Consider the following 13416-nt stretch of genomic DNA (forward strand, 5'->3'; position numbering starts at 1 on the left):
TCAAGGTAACCATTAGTATACCAGCCTTTTGCTGTCTTTCCCTTAAACCATACTTAACAGACTGTATCTTTGTCCTTTATCTTGTGTCCCATGGTCCCAAGATAGCTATTGTACTTCCAGGCATGATGTTGGTATTTCAGGAAAGAAGCAATGGCAGAAGGCAAAAGGGGCTCTGGCAGTTGAATCTGTCCCTTTTAACTCACGAAAGCAAAAACTTTCTTGGAACCCCCATCCAGCAAACTTCCCCTAGTATCTCATTGGGTCAAGTAGCCAAACTTAGGAGAATAGATCGCTATGTACGGTCTAGGAAAATTCAGTCCTTGTGGTCGGAGTAAGACATCTTCTCTCCCCAAATTCAGAAGACTTCTGATAGCTAAACACATGGAGGTTTTTTAGCAGAGTAGAAGGGGCAAGCTGTAGGAAGAGTGTTAGGTTGGTGATAGACAATTTCTATCATAGATTGCTTTTTGCAATTTGGTTACAAACCCTGCCCAGTGTTCGGCAGAGGTACATAATAAACATGTACTGCTGTGACGCTGGCATGACGGTGGTGATTTTGGAAGACTTCATAAACAAGCTGACTGAAAGACAGAGGAGGGAGATGGAGGGGAGAAGGGTTGGCATGATTGGTTTCAGTTTGTTCAAAAAAAAAATGATGTGTGATGGGAGCAATGCTCTGGGGACTTGGATAAATATATCTCCCCTGCCAGATGTTTGAAGCATTGAAGATTTGTCATTTTAAATTTCTAAATGTAGAGATGTCTAAAGAGCTTCAGTGAATTTCAAAACTATACGTGATCCTCAGGGCAGAGTCTGTAGAGACGGCAGGATAGGCTGGCCCTCTCATTCATTTTAGGTTACCTTGAGGAACAGGGGAGGTAGGGAAGTGTAGAGTGAAGAGCCAATATAGTAGCCGTGAGGGGGGAAAATGGATTTTATATTAAAACTGGAGGCAGAATTCCTTCTGGAGAAGACTTTTATTGTTGCTAGCAAAACACTTGCAGAGTCACTCAATTTTGCAAAGTTAGGTCTCAGAATCTGGTTTAGAGAGCAAAACATGAAACAAAGAAAACAGAACTTCTTTGCAAAATAAAGTACGAAACATGTTAAGTTCTGGCTGGCTGAACAGGAAAAGAGATAAAGGGAACCTGGGAACTGGGAAGGAAAGGGGGAAAATTAAAATGAATGGGAGACGGTTATGTAACCCTCCTAGCCAGTGGGCTTTACACCCTCTCCTCAACACAGCTTTCAAATGGCAGAGTCAGGAATCCAAAAGCCTGGTGCTCCTTCTACCTCCAGCCAGCAGGAAAGAAGAGTTCAAGTCTGAGCTGGGAGGCAGTTGGTTGGTCATTCACAAACCCTCCCATCTCCATCTATGGAAAGATTTTGAGGTGAAGGCACACCTCAGCCCTGAACTAAAATGTCAGGTGCTCTGGCAGGAAGCACATAACAACCTTGGGGAACAGTTTCCTCTGGTTAGTGTTGTGGGTGAGGGTTCCACCTACTTCCCCAGAACAAGCTGGTAAACAACCATCCCCCCTCCTTACCACCCCCCCTGCTCCCCCCCCACACACAGGTCTCTTGCAACCTGGACTCTGTTGTTAGGGCAACCGATACTTTCCATTTCCTGATCAGCCAGGGACTCTGGGCCCCTATAGAATAAGTAACAATTTGCATTTGGTTTCCTTTGTATATTACACAAGACGTGGGGAGGGGGCAGAAAGCAATAACAAAAAAGAGCATTCACTATGGGACTCTGCTCACGGTTTCTCACCTACTCGAAACTTGATTGCTGCTCAGACCTCACAGCCTTCATGCGGTCCATGACGGTGCTCAGTACTGTTACCTTCTGCTTCCTCTCAGCTACAAGGACACTCATGAACTCTGTATATGGCAGTAATATCAGCTTGGATAATCCAGTTACTCAAAGCGTGTTCATAACTAAAATTTCCATTGGTCCTCGCAAGAAGCCTGCAATTTACATCGGTGGGAACTCCTCTGAACACTTGAGAGGGGATCTCCTCGGAGCCAGGTTCAGTTTTGTGGGGTTCAATCCACAACACTCAGCAGCGCGCCTGGGACACAGGAGATGCTCAGGAAATGACAGCTGCATGACAAAGTGTTAGAGTGAGATATGAAGTGAGGAGAGAAGGGGAGAAATGAGGACGTAGGCTGCAACTTTTTTCAACTCTTAGAAAAGTGTGATATAGGCATCCACTAGGAGGATAGGAGGCCCGTCCCTATCCTTGCATCTGTATGTCATCCCAAGAGTGCCAGCTCCCTGAGGGCACAGGATGTGTGTGGCTCCATTCAGCAGAGTGCAGTTTGGGACACATGTTAGTTTGGTTCAGTTCAGTTCAGTCAGTTCAGTTGCTCAGCCGTGTCCGACTCTTCGCGACCCGATGAATCGCAGCACGCCAGGCCTCCCTGTCCATCACCAACTCCCGGAGTTCACTAAGACTCACATCCATCGAGTCAGTGATGCCATCCAGCCATCTCATCCTCTGTCGTCCCCTTCTCCTCCTGCCCCCAATCCGTCCCAGCATCAGAGTCTTTTCCAATGAGTCAACTCTTCGCATGAGGTGGCCAAAGTACTGGAGTTTCAGTTTTAGCATCATTGCTTCCAAAGAACACCCAGGACTGATCTCCTCCAGAATGGACTGGTTGGATCTCCCCTTTTGGTATGTATAGCTAAATAGCCATGAGGCACCTATGTGAGCCTGTATATGCGTACATACACACGCCTTTGTGTATCCATCTCTTTAAATATGACCAAGACATAAGACAAAATAATATTATCTGCAGGAGTCCAAGGGTGGGGCAGGAGAGCAGTCTCGGAGAACCAAGTGGGCAGCCTCAACTGTGAGGAGATGCTGTCCTGCCCCCAGCCTCTCTACCCAGCCTCCTTTCTCTCTTCCCTGCCCCTTGTGACCTTCTGCCTTTTTTCGCTTACTTGTCTTTCAAAGTCTTTCATCATTTCCTTAGCTTCCCCTACACAGCGGCCATGGTCAAGGTTGTTCAGCACAGCTCCTTTCTGAGCTGGGCTGGGGTGAGGGGAGAAGAAGAGACTCGTGGGTGTGTGCTGGGGGCTCTGATGTTAGGGTGAACGTGGACAACTGGAGGTCAATGTCATTAATCAGTGAACAAGTATTTATTGATCTCTGTGTTCTAGGGCTGTGCTGAGTGCTCACTGCTTTCTGTAGTATCTGCTCATTAAGGGAAAAAAGGGAAAAAATTGAAGACAGTTATCTATCAGACCCCTTCATTGGGTTAAAGACAAGGGCTCCTGAAAACCACTAACTAGCTGTGTGATGAAAAGGCTGTGCACACACACACACACACACACACACACACACAGTCTGGGAGGCCACAGACTAGCAGGGATTTTCCTACTGCTGAGACTGTACTTGCAGAGGTGGCAGCCCTTGAGAGGCCATAGGAATGCCTCTGAACCTGTTCCTTCTGACTGGACATTCTACAAGCCTGGGTTCTTTCTATCAATAAATGGCCAGAATATGGTGAATGAGACAAATGAGAAAGAGAAACAAAGAGATTTTACTGCAGGCAATAAAGGTATTTCATTGCAATTTTGACAAGGAGAAGAGAAGTTAAAATCAGTGAATTAAAATGTACTGAGATGAAAGGGCTTCCCTGGTGGTCCAGTGGTTAAGACTCTGTGTTTCCAGGTAGGGGCCCCAGATTCCACCCCTCGTCATGGAGCTAAGATTGTGCATGCCACATAGTGTGCCTGAAAGAAAGTTGACTAAGATGAAAACATCTCAGTAAAAGTGTTACAAAAGATTACTGTCCAAAATAGCAAAAAGGTGATAGAAGATGTACTATGTTGTAAGAAAAGCTATAGAATTGAGAAGACTTCATAAGAATAGTTCAGTTTATTCATTTGTGGCTCATCTAGAATGATCTTAGAATTATTAGGTAAGCTTTGTTTAGTCATCCAGAGTCTCAGACCAAACTCTGATTCTGAAATGTTAGTTACTCCAGTCATGGGACTAAGGGTTTTTTGGTTTTTTTTTCCTTGGTTGGATGAGAAAAATATGTAGTTCTAAGAAAATGTACAAATAAACAAGGAGACAATAAACAGATAATGGTGGGGTCAGTACTTTTGGTAAATTGTGTTCATTGAGGTAAAGTGATTTATCTTCATGGTGCTGCTCTGGTTGGACTTCCCCAGTGGCTCAGCAGTAAAGAATCCTCCTGAAATGCAGGAGACACAGTCCAGTATTCTTGCCTGGAAAATCCCATGGGCAGAGGAGCATGGTGGGCTACAGTCCATGGAGTCACAAAGAGTCAGACACGACTGAGCGCACACACACTGCTCTGGTTTTGTTATATCTGTTGCCAAATTTAGCAGGTGGATTTGTCTGATTTGCAAGACTCGTTTACATGTTTAGAAGATTCGCTTGTTAGATTAATGTATCTTCCCTGCCAGAAGTCTGAAGTGTTGGACAACTGGTCATTAAAAATTTTTTAATGTAAAAATGTCTAAGGATCTTTGAGGAATTACAGGGCCATACATGGCACCCCACTCCAGTACTCTTGCCTGGAAAATCCCAAAGAGTCGGACACGACTGAGCAGCTTCACTTTCACTTTCACATGATCTTCAGAGCACCTTCTTTACCTCTACAATGGTGAATGGTGGAGTTTTTTTTTTTTTTTTTTTTTTACCATTTCAGTAGAACTGATCTAGGGGGTCATTTGTATCTCTGAGGACTTTTAGTAGCTGGGACACTGATCATGGGAAGCCTCTGTCCCATATGGAGAAAAGCAACAACAACAAAACCCACATAGACTTTGAGGAATTCCTTCATGTGGAAGGTAGGGCATTTTAGGAGCACCTGTCAGACTGGCCTGACTGTAATCATACAGGATATCTATCTGAGGACGTGAGGGAAGGCTTTGAGGACCAGACCACTTACTTGTCAGTTCCATAGAAGCCTCCACAGAAACTGCTGGTGTACTCACCCGCAATGTCTCAAGAACCTGGAGGTAATGTTCCCATCTCAGAGTGAATGAAAATTTCACTCTACCTCACTGTGTGACCTTGGGCAAGTTTCTTAACATCTCTGAACTTGTTTCTTCATGTATAATGCAAATATTCTAACACCTGGCTGAAAAGATTATTAGTAATGCTGATTTGAAACAATATTTGTAAAATGCTTAGCATAGTTCCTAGAACATATAAAGAGCTCAAACCATGAGAACTATCTGTTCCTGTTAAGAGACTAGCCAAGGAGAATTGGAAAGCTCCTAAGTTAAAATCAAGGTTTAGGACTGTAGTTCAGCTCAACAAATATGTACTAACCGTGTGCTGATGCTGTAGTCGTAGCACTGGAGATTGATTCATACTTGTTCAATAAATATTTATTAAGCAGGTGTTTGTCAAGGACATTGGTTATTCCTACTGGTCACTCAGAGCCCTGAATAGTGTTGAAAGACTTACTGTTTTGTTCTTTTTCTTGGGAATGTATTTTGCATTCAGAGACATTTTTAAAAAGATAAGTAGATACTGTTAAGTGAAAGAAGCCAATCTGACAATGTACAGGCTACATGATTCCAATTCTATTACATTCTGGAAAAGGCAAAACTATGGAAAGAGTAAAAGAACCACTGGTTGCCAGGAAGGGAAGGAGGCAAGAATAGGTTGAAACATAAGGGATTTTAAGGCACTGAAACTACAACATATGTTATTGTAATGATGGAGACACATCATTACACATTTGTCAAAACCCACAGAATCTACAAGACCAAGAGTTAATCCTAATATAAACTATGGAATTTAGTTAATAATAGTGTATCAATATTGACTCATCAGTTGTAACCAATGGAGTACAATGCAAGATACTAATAATAGGGAAAACTGGGTGTGAGTGAAAGATATGTATAGGAATTCTCCATACTTTCCATTCAGTTTTTCTATAAACCTAAAACTGCTCTAAAATTAGTCTATTAATTTTTTTAAGTAAGTAGAATTTTCACAATTCATTGTATATCCCAGTCCTACCTCCCGGAGACTAGATTTCATTCCACAGCTGGAATACATGTTTCTCCTGTTTTGGAACTGTTCTATATTTCTCTTAATCTCAGCATCTCTATGTTAGTATCTTTCACACAAGAATGCAAACTTCGTGAGGACAGAGACCATGGCTTATCTTTTGTGTGTGAGATAAAGATAAGTCTTTATCAGATAAGACTGTTAAAGATAACAGTCTTCTGTTCAGACTTCCCAGTTTCTTCCCTTTCCAAGTGTTTTGGGTATATTAACTCGTTTAATCCTTAAAGCAGCTCTGTGAGGTAGGTCGGTCTTATCCTTATCAAATATGAGAAAACTGAGCCACAAAGAGATTAAGAAACTTGTCCAGTGTAAAAAGCTAGGAATTGGCAGAGGTGGGATAGCAACCCAGGTATCTGGATCCACAGTCTGAAGTCAAAAGTACCAGAAAACCCCAAATTTTTTAATATAAATTTATTTATTTTTTAATTGAAAGATAATTACTTTACAAAATTGTGTTGTTTTCTGTCAAACCTCAATATGAATCAGCCATAGGTTTACCTATATCCCCTCCCTTTTGAACCTCCTTCCCCAAAATGCTTTGAACTGCAGATTATACACATTTGGGGAGTGATGACATCATTTTCACTTCAGTTCAGTTCAGTCGCTCAGTCACGTCCAACTCTTTGCGACCCCACGAATTGCAGCACACCAGGCCTCCGTGTCCATCACCAACTCCTGGAGTTTACTCAAACTCATGTCCATCGAGTCGGTGATGCCATCCAGTCATCTCATCCTCTGTCATCCCCTTCTCCTCCTGCCCCCAATCCCTCCCAGCATCAGAGTCTTTTCCAATGAGTCAACTCTTTGCATCAGCTGGCCAAAGTATTGAAATTTCAGCTTTAGCATCAGTCCTTCCAATGAACACCCAGGACTGATCTCCTTTAGAATGGACTGGTTGGATCTCCTTGCAGTCCAAGGGGCTCTCAAGAGTCTTCTCCAACACCACAGTTCAAAAGCATCAATTCTTCCGCGCTCAGCTTTCTTCACAGTCCAACTCTCACATCCATACATGACCACTGGAAAAACCATAGCCTTGACTAGGCGGACGCTTGTTGGCAAAGTAGTATCTCTGCTTTTGAATATGCTATCTAGGTTGGTCATAACTTTTCTTCCAAGGAGTAAGCGTCTTTTAATTTCATGGCTTCAGTCACCATCTGCAGTGATTTTGGAGCCCCCAAAAATAAAGTCTGACACTGTTTCCACTGTTTGCCCATCTATTTCCCATGAAGTGGTGGGACCAGATGCCATGATCTTCGTTTTCTGAATGTTGAGTTTTAAGCCAACTTTTTCACTCTCCTCTTTCATTTTCATCAAGAGGCTCTTTAATTCCTCTTCACTTTCTGCCATAAGGGTGGTGTCATCTGCATATCTGAGGTTATTGATATTTCTCCCGGCAATCTTGATTCCACCTTGTGCTTCTTCCAGCCCAGTATTTCTCATGATGTACTCTGCATGTAAGTTAAATAAGCAGGGTGCCAACATACAGCCTTGACATACTCCTTTCCCCATTTGGAACCAGTCTGTTGTTCCATGTCCAGTTCTAACTGTTGCTTCCTGATCTGCATATAGGTTTCTCAAGAGGCAGGTCAGGGGCTCTGGTATTCCCATCTCTTTCAGAATCTTCCACAGTTTATTGTGATCCACACAGTCAAAGGCTTTGGTATAGTCAATAAAGCAGAAATAGATGTTTTTCTGGAACTCTCTTGCTTTTTCCATGATCCAGCGGATGTTGGCAGTTTGATGTCTGGCTCCTCTGCCTTGGGGTGCCTTAAACGAGTGTATTTTTTATGCAGTGATGGAATGGAAGGAAGCATGGAAGGCACTGCATGCAGCAGGACTGGCGCTGTTTGTGAGACTCGTGCTTTTCCATATCACCTGTGTGTGTGACCGTGTTGGGTGCCATGAAACATAGACTTAGAAAGCTCACTGCCTTAATCTGTAAGATGAGTGGTTACCACAGTCAGGTAACAAGAAGTGCAGGTCTGAGGCAGCTCCAGGCTCCTGCCAGCCCAGCTGTACCTGGCTTCCATCCCCAGCAGATTTCCCCTTGACTAGGAAAGACCTCCCTACCTTTCATTGGACCAGAACTGAGTCGCCTGCCTGCTATCAATCATTCTCAAGAAAGGAGACTGGGACTGCCATGATCAGATCTCATTGATCTGACATACCTCTGATCAAAGACTCTTTCAGAAAAAAAAAAGAGAGAGAGAGAGAGACTGGGAGTTAAGTAATCTGAGTATTAGTCCTGAAAGAACTTCAGTTCAGTTCAGTTCAGTCACTCAGTCATGTCCGACTCTTTGTAACCCACTGTACTGCAGCATGCCAGGCCTCCCTGTCCATTACCAACTCCCGGAGTCAACCCAAACCCATGTCCATTGAGTCAGTGATGCCATCCAACCATCTTATCCTCTGTCGTCCCCTTCTCCTCCTGCCCCCAATCCCTCCCAGCATCAGGGTCTTTTCCAATGAGTCAACTCTTCGCATGAGGTGGCCAAAGTATTGGAATTTCAGCTTCAACATCAGTCCTTCCAATGAACACCCAGGGCTGATCTCCTTTAGGATGGACTGGCTGGATCTCCTTGCAGTCCAAGGGGCTCTCAAGAGTCTTCTCCAACACCACAGTTCAAAAGTATCCATTCTTCAGCGCTCAGCTTTCTTTATAGTCCAACTCTCACATCCTTACATGACCACTGGAAAAACCATAGCCTTGACTAGATGGACCTTTCTTGACAAAGAACTTGGAACACCAAAATATTCCAATAAACTTTATGTCTCCTTAGAGGCAGACACTTTGGGCAGACTACCCACCTTGTCATTCACTCATTTATTCAATCAAGAAATGTCTGCTGCTGCTGCTGCTTCTAAGTCGCTTCAGTCGTGTCCGACTCTGTTCGACTCCATAGATGGCAGCCCACCAGGCTCCCCCATCCCTGGGATTCTCAAGACAAGAACACTGGAGTGGGCTGCCATTTCCTTCTCAAATGCATGAAAGTGAAAAGTGAAAGTGAAGTTGCTCAATCATGTCCAACTCTTATCAACCCCATGGACTGCAGCCCACCAAGGCCCTCCATCCATGGGATTTTCCAGGCAAGAGTACTGGCAAGAAATGTCTACTGATTACCTAATGTGTGCCCAGCACTGTGTTAGGCACTGGGGACACAGGGATGAGCAAAGGAAACACGATCCATGCCTCCTGGGAACGACTCTAGAAAGGGAGAGAATAGTTGAACAACTAATCTCAGAAATACATGTATAGCTATAAATTGTTAAGTGCTTTTAAGAAAACAAAGGAAAGAGGGTGATCTGATGTTGTAACAGGTAGGTCTGATTTAAATAGAGAGAAGGCGTCAGGTTTGGTCAGACTTACCCAAATATAGAGCATAGTCCAGGAGAGAGTTTGAGAACTTTGGCTTCAGGACTTCTTTGTGGGAATGTAAAAGGTAGTCTTTGTTTCCAATATTCAGAGGTCTTTTTGCTAATTCTGGGTATTGTTGATTATTCCTAGCAGATGTATGGGTCGTTGTTCAAGTCATTTTTTTGCAGGAGATCAGAAGCCAAGACTCCAAGGTGGCTCGAAGAACAGAGAGTTGAGCTTCTGTGCGCCTCAAGTTATGAAGAGAAATGTACAGGACTATGGACAGTGCTGTTCTGTCCTGAAGAATCCATTCTTTGGAGATGTATTTTGCTGTGGTTGTGTTCTGATGCTTTGTGCCAAAAGACAAGATCACATCCTGTCGTTTGGGGCAGGGGTCCCCCCCTGAACGTGAACACAGAGGCAGGTCTGTGTTCAGGGCATTTCCACTGCAGTCAGGTCTGCTGGTCCTTGCAACATGGGGGCAGACTAGGGGCAGGCAGAGAAGTACCAGGACAAGACCCCTCTGCAAACCCCAAGAGCAGGGATACTTAGTTTTGAAATTCCCTGTTTCATAAAAATATCCTTTTCTTATCACAAAACCTTCAGCAAAGTCATAACAAATCTTATTTCCTGATCTCAGTTATCCCCATACTGAACAGGAGATAGGGCCAATGTCCAAATTGGGCAAAATGACACGGGGAGAGCAGTAGTTGTCTTGAGACAAACACGCATAACTGAGGAAGGAGAAAGTAACAGTTTGCTTCCCTATTGCAGATTCTGATGACAAGCAACTACCGGTATTCATTTTCAGAATGTGTAAATACTTCTTAACAGTTTCCCAGAAATTCCTGGAAACAGGAGCCTGGTCATAGATGGTACTTCTGCAATTAAAAGAGAGAGTTGAGACTACATGTGCATTAAAGGGATATGTGAAATTTCGATATTTGGATTACATATCAATTCTTTCTAGTTTCCGCAAGCACCCTGCTAAGTGATTCTGTTGTTTTAGGAGAGTGAGGTATCAGTTCAGCTCAGTCGCTCAGTCCTGTCTGATTCTTTGCGACCCCATGGACTACAGTATGCCAGGCTTCCCTGTCCATCACCAACTCCCAGAGCTTGCTCAGACTTATGTCCATCAAGTCAGTGATGCCATCCAAACATCTCATCCTGTTGTACCCTTCTCCTCCTGCCTTCAATCTTTCCCAGCATCAGGGTCTTTTCCAGTGTGAATGAGGTATAGGAAAAGCCTAACCCAAGACTGCAAGTAAGCAGCAGCCTGGGGCTAAGTCCATGCACCCAAGTCATTCTGCTGTGGGTCTTCTGCACCCAAGCCATACTGCCTTCCTGAATAACACTTACCTGTTGGCTTCCTTTCAAGACCTTCAAGAAAAGGCTGGCGAATTTTCTTCCACTCCACAGCCAGTCTCTGGGACAACGGGCAGAGGGATAGAGTGGGAGGCGGGAACTACAAGAATGGCGGGGGGCGGGCCGGGGTGGGCGGCGGGGAGCGGCGGGGAGGCGGAATTTTTTCTAGTTGAAACTGAGCCCTCTTTTTTATCCTTTAACTTTTCACTTCCTCATCTACAAATTAATCAACATCTATGACCATTTCCCACAAATAAAGCTCTTTTCCCATTTAAAGCCAGTCTTCTGCCAAAGCCCCTTCCATCTTCTCAACCCTCTCAGACCTTGTTCCACCTACCACTTCCTTGTACTCTACCTCTCTGCCAAACCCTGGTTCCAGCCCCTATTCCCGTAAATATGCTCTCATCTTCCCCACTTTATCCCACTTTAAACTCAAATCTCCCTCTAACTCCACTTCCTTACATCCCAATAATTTCTCAATTAATTCTCAATTTGCTTTGTTATTGTTCAGTCGGTAAGTCGTGTCCAACTCTTTGTGACCTCATGGACTGTGGCAAGCCAGGCTCCTCTGTCCTCCTTCATCTCCCAAAGTTTGCTCAAATTCATGTCCATTGAGTCAGTGATGCTAGCTAACCATCTCATCCTCTGCCACACCCTTCTCCTTCTGCCTTTAATCTTTCCTGGCATCAGGGTCTTTTCCAACAAGTTGACTCTTCACATCAAGTGGCCAAAGTATTGGAGCTTCAGCTTCAGCATCAGTCCTTCCAATGAATATTCAGGGTTGTTTACCTTTAGGATTAACTGGTTTGATCTTCTTGCAGGTCAAGGGACTCTCAAGAGTATTCTCAACTTGCTTAGGCCTCCATTTATATCATCCAAATATCCTGATGAATACTTTTAAAAAACAACTTTTTAGTTTCACATACACAGAAAGAAGTACATGTGAGTATATACTGCAAAGAATGACCACATGCAAAGGTGAGCACACCTATGCATCTGCCCCCAGGTTAAGAAGTAAGACATTACTAGCACCGCAGAAGCCCTATGATGTTCTCAATTACTTCCTCCTTCCTCCCTAATGCAGCATCATCCTGACTTCTCATTCCATATATTAATTTTGCTTGTTTTTAGCTTTACATAAATGGAAACTTAAAATATGTCTTCTATTGTGTCTGGCTGTTTTGCTCAACATTATATTTGTATGACATAGCCATGCTATTGCATGCACTAGTGGTTTATTCATTCTTCCTCCTGTATAGTACCCCACTGCAAGCGTATGTTGTGATTCATCCGTGTCACTATTTATGGGTGTGTGATATTATTTCTAGTTCAAGGCTCTTTCAAAAAAGATTCGATGTGAACATTCTTGTACGTAACTTTATGGTGTACTTACACACAAATTTCTTCATCTGTTTTTAAAGGAAGGGAGTAGTTTGGGTAAGACCACTATAAAATAGATTGGGAAAATTGAGGCACAGTTATGTTCAACCAATTGGACAAGTTTATCATGAACAACTATTGTACTTATACAGAGAGGCCTAAGACACAAATGCAGCCAAGAGAAAGTACTTGATGAAGACATGTGTCCTTGTGTGTGGGAATTCACAGAGAATAGGGAACAGAAACAGGCTATGTAATTAAGTACAAAATTGCATAGGCCCAGAGAAGAGGCAACTTTTCGAACCTCCGGGTTAAGGCTAGACAGTTTAATACCAGGGCTCACTCCTGCTCACCCACAGTCTGTGACAAAAGAGTCACCTGGAGGCCATGCATGGAAAGGATAGGGGCTATGGGTCTGGGAGTCATTGGTATAGATCCCAGACATATTTCTTGCACAGTGTCTTCTTCCCCCCATTTCCCATACTTTAAAATGAGGCTAAAACCTCTGTGAATGGAGAAATTTCAGATGGACTCTGTACTTCTCTATCTTTTCCCTAAAGATCCTGGGAAGCAGAGGGGAACCAGAGCAGACTTCTCTGGGAGCAAGTGGAGCTTATCAGATGCAAATTTTCATTTCTGACATCAGAAGTTTGAAATCTGGGTGTGTATGTTGTTGCTTGACTGAGCAATTTCTCCATTCACAGAGGTTTTAGCCTCATTTTAAGGTATGGGAGCGACTTCACTTTCACTTTTCACTTTCATGCATTGGAGAAGGAAATGGCAACCCACTCCAGTGTTCTTGCCTGGAGAATCCCAGGGACAGGGGAGCCTGGTGGGCTGCCATCTCTGGGGTCGCACAGAGTCGCACACGACTGAAGCGACTTAGCAGCAGCAGCAGCATGTTGTTGCTCAGTCACTCAGTTGTGTCCAACTCCTTGTGACCCCATGGACCGCAGCATGCGAGGCTTCCTTGTCCTTCACCATCTCCTGGAGCTTGCTCAAACTCATGTCCATTGAGTCTGGGATACTATCCAACCATCTCGTCCTCTGTCGCCCCCTTCTCCTCCTGCCTTCCATCTTTCTCAGCATCATGGGATTTTCTACACACTTTTCTAGGTGTGTATGGAAGCTAATAAAGATGAGCGGCACAGAGGAGGAGCTGAAAGTCTGTATTCGGACGTGGGATTAGAAGGGGAGTGTGGCTAGCTGCAGCTGTCATTATCACTAGCATCATTTTATTAT

Source organism: Bos taurus, chromosome 3 (assembly GCF_002263795.3).
Source record: "Bos taurus isolate L1 Dominette 01449 registration number 42190680 breed Hereford chromosome 3, ARS-UCD2.0, whole genome shotgun sequence".
Classification (NCBI taxonomy): Eukaryota; Metazoa; Chordata; class Mammalia; order Artiodactyla; family Bovidae; genus Bos; species Bos taurus.